Here is a 9,303-nt window from a genome sequence, read left to right on the forward strand (position 1 = left end):
TCTCTCAAATGAATTTTGGTATTGCATTTATCCATATTTTACCGATGAGACTAAAGTTGTGGGAGTGTGAAACTATATGAGAAGCAGTGGTACTACAATTCTTCTGTACTATATAATTCACCTAATCTCAACAAGATTTTCAGACAATTTGGGTAACATCTCAGAGGTGAATACAGATTTTGATTTTCAGATTATTTAAATTTCGGCTACTTTCATATATTGAAGTTTGACAGTAATACTCTTGCTATTTTGGGCTAAGGCTTGCTGTTCTACTATTTTAATTTAGGGATGTAATCTTCCATTTTCAAACATGCCCTTCCTGATGTCATCACATTTCTTAGGTTACATGTTACTTCTGTATAATCTCTGAAGACATTTGAAATTGTTATACCTTTCTGATGCATAGAAACACTCAGTATAGTTTCCACCCATGTAGTCCCCTTTATTTTCCTCTTTTTGTAACCAGTTTAAAGTATGACATAGTGTGAATTTAATTTGCTGAGCTCATTTTATCGTTTTCATTTTTTAATAAAACCTCTTTACCTCAAATTTTGCTAATATAGTTATAACACCTACTCTTTTGATGTGATTCCTTTGTATATTCCATTGTGATTGCAAAAGGAAATCTTGTTAAGAAGAGAGACAAAGTGAATTTCAGACTATGAGGCTAGTGTCAGGTATTTTTCAGAACATGGAAATTTCAGTGAGCTTTTCAAATTGTCATTTGTTGCTGTCTGCTTGAATACACAGTTGTTGTAGTGTACCATAGCACTGAAACAGACTCATAGCTTACCTTCCAATGGGTATTCAGAGGCACTTAATCGCACAGAAGAATATTGCCCATCCTTCTCCAGTGAAGTGTCTAGTGGACTCGAACTGTGTGTCTTTGCCATAAGGCCATCAGACCTGCTGAACAATACTCAAAAATCATAAAAAATACTCGAGTTCATTGTTGAACCTCATTTATTATGTTAATTTCCTCTTTTAATAGAATCTTTAACATACCTTCCTTCAGATAAATTGGAAATGAAATTTGCACTAAGTAATATTTTTCCTCATATTTTTAATATGAGAAAAATTAGTATTTGATACATTTTTAAGTTAATTTTAATGAAAGATCCACCCCTCTTTTAAGAATGTTAAAAAATTTTCAAAATTTTCACTTATGCACTAGATTAATAACAAAATTGAAAAGGGCTTGTTTGGGCAATAATTTATGTGCTGCAATTTACTTACATAAACATAATTAAATTTGTTAGCAGGGTTCCAAACTTCACCTAGAAAGTTTATTGATAAATCTGACTTCTATAAAAAAATGTCAGAGAAATTATAGGAAAAAGATTACTACTTTATTATTTCTTGCTTTTTAGCTAATTGCCTACTGTACAGAGTGGCAGTTATTTTGTTCTAATTGCCTTAATGAAATACCTTTGGAACATTTTTAAATCTGTAAGAGATCTGTTTTATCTTCCATGTCAGAGAATAACTATATCATAATGAAAACTTTAGCCTTCCTGTCAGTTTTCAACTTTTTAATCTTTTAGAATTTAGATCAAATTCCCTGTTTAAATTCAAAGTTTCTGTCTAATCCGTCCAAATTCTGGAAGCTTTACCTATTAGCATCTTAGCATTTAAGGGAACATAACTACACATAAATCCAAGTTGCCAGTGATTAAAAATGTAATGCCTATATTATCTTAAGTGTAAGAATTGATAACTTATATTTTATGAAATTTAGATGAGGTATTTCAGAAACAATAATGAAATACTGATGTGGTTCTTTCACACATCTCTCAAATGCATCAGAGAGTTGGACAGTGACTAAGGAGGATAGAAGAAGAATTGATGCCTTTGAGCTGCGGTGCTGGAGAAGAGTATTGAGGGTACCATGGACTGCTAGGAAAACAAACAGATTCACCCTGGAAAGGGTTAAACCGAGTGGCTCCTTGGAGGCAAGAATTCTGTGGCTCTGTCTAACATACTTTGAACATGTTGCAAGGAGGGACCGGTCCTTGGAGAGGGACATCATGCTTGGTGGGGCAAAGGGACAGTGCAGGAGAGGAAGGCCCTCTATGAAGTGGATTGATTCAGTGACTGGGATAATTGGGGTGGGAGTGTCAGAGACAGTGTGATTGGCACAGGACAGAGCAGAGTTTAGGGCTGTTGTACATAGGGTCACTATGAGTCACAAGCGACTCGACGGCACATAACAGCAACAACAACAACAACACTGTGGAATGTTTACACATTGAATACTTATCCTCCTTGAAATCATTACTTTAAACCTCAGTAACAATATATTTGTTATAGTAAAATAAAGTACTTAGAAGGTAAAGAAATATTCTCATATTCCTTTGATTAAATTATACTTAGAAAAGTATTTTTTTTCAATTTACTGGACTCTTTCATTAGTAGTAGAAAATCAGTCCAAAATTGTCTAGAGATGATTAATACAGGATTTTAAAGCAAAAAAAGGCTTGATTTGTGAGAAAATATAGGGTTATTAGCATTAGAAAGCTTCGCTAGAGAAAACATCAGAGTAGTTATGTAATGATATTATTGATTGAATGTAGAAGATCTTGGATTTTAACATTAAGAGAGAGTGCTAAGCAAAGTGGTTCATGATCTATAGAATCAATATCCTTTCCACTTAGGAACTGCATATTCAGTTTTATAGGATATTACTTGGTTAATTTAATAAGGAGTGAATATGATTTCAGCTCTACAGTTTAGTTTCATTGTACTTCAATACAATAACCTCCAAATTCTCACAACACCATTTTGTACGTTTTTATTACACTTTTAAACATCTTGCGGGAAAGTGACTACACAGGCCTCATCTAACATACTTTAGACATGTTACAAGAAGGAGCCAGTCCTTGGAGAGGGATGTCATGCTTGGGAGGGTGGAGGGACGGCTCAGGAGACGAAGACCCTCTACGAGGTGGATTGATTCAGTGACTGGAGTAATGGGAATAGGTTTGTCAGAGACAATGAGATTGGCAAGGGATAGAGCAGGATTTAGGCCTGTTGTTCAAGCAAGAGACTCCACAGCATATAACAACAATAACACAGTTAATAATACCTAATATAAATATTTTCATTGTTGTATCTTCTGAAGATGTTTCATTCATATATATATATATATATATATATATATATATATATAAATTAGACAAATATACACAAAAATTATATATATGTGTGTGTGTGTGTGTGTGTATGTCTCAGGAGACAAGTAGTGTGAGCATGACCCATGAGAGGACGGGGTTCTCCTATAGTGACAGCGAGTGTGATTATTGCCCAGGAGAGGAGGAAGTTCTGCACTTGTGTGACAGGGAGAGTGAGGATGGCCCATTAGAAGAATGGGTGCTACTTTTGTAAGTGAGAATGTGTGAGGATAGAGCTGTTTTAGTAGTAAAAATTAGAAATCTCAAACAACAAGAAAGAGGAAGCGGTGCAAGTCTTCAGGACCAGAGATTCTGTATCTGCCAGACCAAGGTCTACAGAGGGTGACAATGAGAAAAAGAAGACTTGGGACTGCAGCCCCACACCGCCTGAGCCAGAGGCGTCTAACTGAGCTTATTAGAAGACTAAGAGAAAGCACCATAGCTGGCAGGACTAAAGAGTCTTTGTAACACTGACCTTAAGAGTGGCTAAAGGTTACAATCAAGCTTGAGGAGCTGATTGAAGTAAGGAATTGCACCCTGCTGCCAATCAGAATTATTGACTATTTACTTCCCCAATAAACTTCATAACAATGAGTTTAGTTTTATGAAGCTTGTGTGGTCACACGATAAATTTTGGACACAGGAGAACAGTAATATTAGTGTTGTAATCAAGAAAAGTAAGTGCAGGACCTTGGAAGAGCATATCCAACCTTATAGGGATTAGTCTTATACTGTGGGTATTGTTGACAGAGACCGTTCCCCCTTTGTGAAGTTAGCATAATTCAGACACCACCTTAGAAGTAAGGATGGTGAAACTCCATTTCACGTAACTTGGACATGTTACGAGCCTGTGTCTGGAAGACATTGTGCTTGCACAGTAAAGGAGCTTTGGAGAAGAAGAAGATCCTCAATGAGATGGATTGATGCAGTGAGGGTGGTCATAATGGGCACAGTAGATTTTGAAGATAGAACAGAGTTTCAAACTGTTGAAAATAGGGTTGATAAGAGACAGGTGGCATCTAATGACAACAATACTGAATGAAACCCTTTACATGAGTAACAGAATAACTAAAGTGGGCAAAGTATACAAATGAATTTTCTCAGACTTAAATATTCTAGGTATATATCTTTTCAAAATTTAGAAATGATCAATAGAAGGGCACAAAATAACCCAGAGAGTTCATTTCATTCAAAATGTGTGCAAAAGCAATATATGTTGTTTTTTGATAGCCTGAAATCTCAAATAATTCCCTTTTTATGTAGTTTGAGAAGATTTAAAAACGATAGACATCTTTAAAGAAAAATATCATCAATTTCTGATGCTGCTCACAGCCTCAAAGCCTGAGAAGGTGAAGGGAATGCCATTAAATGCCACTGGAGCTTAGAAAAAGTGTTTCCAGACCTCATTCATTTCCTCTGTCAGTAAGGAAATATTGTACTCAGACAATAGGAAAAGAAACTAGTGTTGGAAATTGCGGCAAATTCTGTTTGTGTTGATCCTTCAAGTTCAAACCTTTCATTTCAGGGGCTGTAGCTGCTAAGAATAGAGCTGGGGGAGCTGGATTATTCATTTCTATAATTAAAGAGATACCCAAGCATAGAAATAGAATGCCCTTCTCCGTGACTGACAGTCGCCATGATTGGATGTTAACAGTAGGCCACATGTAAGATGAATTCAGGTAATCTCCAATTTTTTTTTCTCATCCTCTCAGAAATGCCTCAAATTGACACTAATTTGATAGTCTCAAATCCCAAAGCCCCTTGGATACTGAGAACAGAATGTAAAGAAATTCTCCTTTGTGTCAGTCAGTAACTTTTCCCTTTCTTCCGTTTACAAAAGGTGATTGATGGCAAGAAAAGTACTGCTCGTTGCTACAACAGAGTTGAACTTCAAACTGGATGGACAGGCATTTGCTCTGGAATCTTTTTTCTATACCAGTGATGATCAAGAATAGATGATAAGAACTGATATTTTTAAGAGCCGTTGTCACTGGGTTTTGTCTGACAAAGCAACAGAGAAACCTCAAGCAAAATAAAGCAAGTGTCAAGTGAACACTTTCCTCCCTTTCTCCTTATCCATCTGTTTACAAAATTATGGGTTAGAGATCAAAGTATAATGATTCCTGTTCTATATGCTTATTTCCCAGAAATTCTTAAATGAGACAGGAAGCATTCCCAATATTTTGTTCTATGAAAATTGTGGTTGACTAAAAACTGAGGAGGACCTGAAGTACTTGCTGCAGAAAGTCAAGGACTGCAGTGTTTAATATGGATTGAAGCTTAACATCAAGAAAACAAAGATTCTCACCATTAAGCCAATTGGCAGAATCAGTATGGATAGTGAAGAGATTGAAATAGTTAATAGTTTTAGTTTGCTTGGTTCCACAGTCAACACTCTTGGTACTAGCAGCCAGGAAATCAAGAGAATTGCATTGGGAAAGTCATACGTCAAGGACCTCTCCAGAGTACTGAAAAGCAATGATGTCAGGCTGGAGACTAAGGTGTGCCTGATCCAGGCCATAGTCTTTATAATTTCGTGCTATGCATAGGAGAGTTGGACCGTGAATAGGGATGATAGAAAGAGAATTGATGCCTTTGAGCTGTGGTGCTGAAGAAGAGTATTGAATATACCATGGACTGCTAGGAGAACAAACAAGTTTGTCCTGGGGAGGGTGAAACTGGGCTGTCTTGGAGGTAAGGATTCTGAATCTTCATCTGACATACTTTGGACATGTTTCAAGGAGGGACCATTCCTTGGAGAGGGACATCATGTCTGGGAGGGTGGAAGGACACACAAGAGACGAAGACCCTCAATGAGATGGATCGACCCAGTGATTGGGGTAGTGAGAGTAGGTGTGTCAGGGACAGTGAGGTTGGCACAGGATAGAGCAGGGTTTAGGGTTCTTGTATATAGGGTCACTATGAGTGGCAAGCAACTTAATGGTGCTTAACAACAACAAAATCAAATGCAAATTGAATAAAAGGAGTAAAAACAGAACAATTTGCACTGTACTATGCTTTCAGTGAGGAGTATTTAAACAGTGATTGAAGCAATGTCTTAGGCACAGCAGGGATCATGATGATAGTATAAGATCAGGCAGGGTTTTCTTCTTTGGTAAATAGGGTCACTATGAAGCAGAGTCAACTCTGGACACCTAACACTAACAGGTGAACTATGTAAGAGCACATATACATATTCACCCTTTATACACTCTGAGTGACAATGCTGAGGATCCTGAATGGAACATCTTTTAATATACAATACTTTCCTTCTTTCAACTGAGTCTTCTCAAGTCAGCTCAGGTTTTAAGGGCTTGGTTTTGTGTTGCCATACATTTTGATTAACACATTGTTGCTAACCAGAAAGCTAGACATTCAAAGCCACCGGTCATTCTGTGGAACAAAGATGTGTCAGGCTGCTCCCATAAAGATTTACTTAGACAATCCTCACATGTGTTTTTGGAATATATTTGTCGTTGTGTTCTGTCGAGTCGAAACCAACCCATAGCTGACCTTCCAGTAAGTTTTCAGAGTCAGTAAGTGACATGGGAGGAAATTGTCTAGCCTTCTCTCATAGAGCAGCGTGGATTTAAATTATGTGCCTTCTGGATTGCACAGCAGTTTCTTTCCAAATATGCTTTAGGGAATGTAGATTTCATGACATCAGGGCTAAATACATCCTCTTTCAAGGGGAAAAATAACCCCAAACCCAACAAAAATTAAATTGCAAAAATGCAGGAAGTATGTACTTACAATCATTGTATCCAGCATCCTTAAAAACAGGTAACTCACCATAACTCATTCAAACAAAAGACAAGGCAATCAAAACAGAAAAATACATTATGTTAATATTAGTTCAAAATGCCAATTTATCCATCAGTTCTTCTTCAAGGAGAAGATGTGAGTCAGACAAGCTCTGAAATATAAACTCCAGAAGATCCAGAGGAAGGGCTTTATATGTTTTTCCCAGGTCTACCTTCAGCATCAGTTGCTTGCTATGAATCTGAATGTAGGGCAGTCATAAGGATGACAGAAGAATCAAAGTCTTTGAATATTGGTGTTGGAGAGTGGTACTAAATAATGGACTTCCAACAGAATAAATGAGTCTGTCTGTCTTGAAGCACAGGGTACTCTCTAAAGGCAAGAATGATGAAACTTTCTCACGTACTGCAGGAATGTTAACAGAAGAGGCCAGGCTCTGAAAGAAGACATAATACTGGGAAAGGTGGAGTGTCAAAGAAAGAGAAGACAACCTGCAATAAGATGGATTGCTACAGTGACTGTCACAAAAGTCTGAAGCACATTGAAAATGGTGAGAACAGCACTGGATAGGGCAAGGTTCACATCTGCTCTTCACGGCGTCACTATAGTCATAGTCTAATCTTTGGAACCTAATAACAACCACTATTTTCGACACCTAGAAGACATCCTGAGCCAAGAGTTTGCCTTCAAGTAGTTGTTGAAATAATAAATACACGAAGAAACAAAGAGTGGGCTATCTCCCAGATAATGTTGGGAACTCTGATGAACTAAACTAGCCTAGAAATAGGGGGGGAAAAATCCTTAATGTATCTATTCCTTACAGGATTCTATGATAGTCACATTTTCAGCTTGATGATTTTAGAAAATCCAATATGTACTTGTTTAAATAATAGTTGTTGTTGTGTTTATCATCTAGTCAGAACCAACCCATAGCTGACCCCTCCAGTGGGTTTTCAGAGGCGGTTAATCTCATGGGAGGAGATTGCCCTTCCTTCTCCTGTGGAGCAGCTGTTGGCCTCGAACTGCATGCCTTCAGAACTACAGCTCAGCTTTTTGCCACTATTGTAATATTTTAAAACATAAGTTCAAACCATATCTTGTATTTTTCATCTTCACTTCTTCCTTCAAATGTGTTTTCTATGTTATTTTATTATGAGGAATTCCGTTTGCACTGGAGGGTAATTTTTGTGCTGCAAGCACCACTTTGAAGCAGCTCTGTAAGAATTCATGTCTTGCTGGGCTTTATCAAAATCACATTGTGAAGTCGGTTGAGAGAAGGATTCTTCTGTTTTCCAAAGATGCTGTTATCTAATCCATGGATAGTTTATCTTCACATTGACAATAAACTGACTGCCAGAAAGAACAAAATAATCTTCTGCCATGTAGTAGCCAGCTATACTATCAGATGTCATTCACAGTGGAAATACAAGTCTTTCACTCATTTATTCATTAAAAAAATACGTGTTTGGTTTTTACCCCACATGAGTTTTATATGTGAGTTATGCTTTTAAAAGAATGTTTCTGTCTACAAGATATACACCTAGTCTTTAGTTCACGAGTGGAGGTAATCCTTACTATAATTATCCTTAATCTTCTCTCTGGATTGCTGTAAAGTCTGAACCAATTCATAGCTGACCCTCCAGTGGGGTTATCGAGCCTATAAAACACCGGGGAGGACACCGTCCCTCTTTCTCCTACAGAGTTGATGATAGATTTGAACTTCCAGAAACGTGCCATCATTGGATTAGCAGAGTAATTTCCTACAGACTATCCACCAGAGTACATTACTATAGAAAATACTCTCTTATGCCATCAATAATTTTGCTTTATGCTAAAGAAAACTTTAAAAAAAGACAAAGGTGAGAAGGATGCAATGTGATTTTATTTTTTTCTAAGTTATCCAGAATAATAATTGTGGACTTGATGAAGAAAAATGTGGCATCAGAATTAGAGGAAGGGTCATCAGTTACCTTCAATATGCAGAAGACATGATCTTGCTTGCTGAAAGCAAGGAGAACATAAAACACTTGCTGCAGAAGTTTTAACACTGCAGCCTTCAATATGGGTTGCATCTATACATCAAGAAAACAAAAATCCTCACCTCTGGAACAATAGGCAACATCATGGTGAACAAAGAAAAGACTGAGATTGTCAATGACATTATCTTAACTTGGATCCACAATCAATATGCTTGGCACTAACAGGAGATCAGAAGACATATTGTTCTGGGAAAGTCTGTAGTCAGGGACCTCTTCAAAATATTGGGAAGTAATATTGTCGGTTGAGGACTAAGGTGCTTGATTCAAGCCATGGTCTTTTCAGCCACTTGCTATGCATCTGAGAGCTGGACAAATGGCTAAGGATGACAGAA

General features: G+C 37.3%; 1 pseudogene; it reads left to right on the top strand.

The window, feature by feature from the left end:
* The first annotated feature begins 3,249 nt into the window (after positions 1-3,249).
* The window catches only part of LOC102863193, a 12,173-nt pseudogene continuing 6,119 nt past the window's right edge, over positions 3,250-9,303 (top strand).

The sequence above is a fragment of the Elephantulus edwardii genome, unplaced genomic scaffold, assembly GCF_000299155.1.
Source record: "Elephantulus edwardii isolate Elephantulus edwardi_28Jun2011 unplaced genomic scaffold, EleEdw1.0 scaffold00240, whole genome shotgun sequence".
Taxonomy (NCBI): Eukaryota; Metazoa; Chordata; class Mammalia; order Macroscelidea; family Macroscelididae; genus Elephantulus; species Elephantulus edwardii.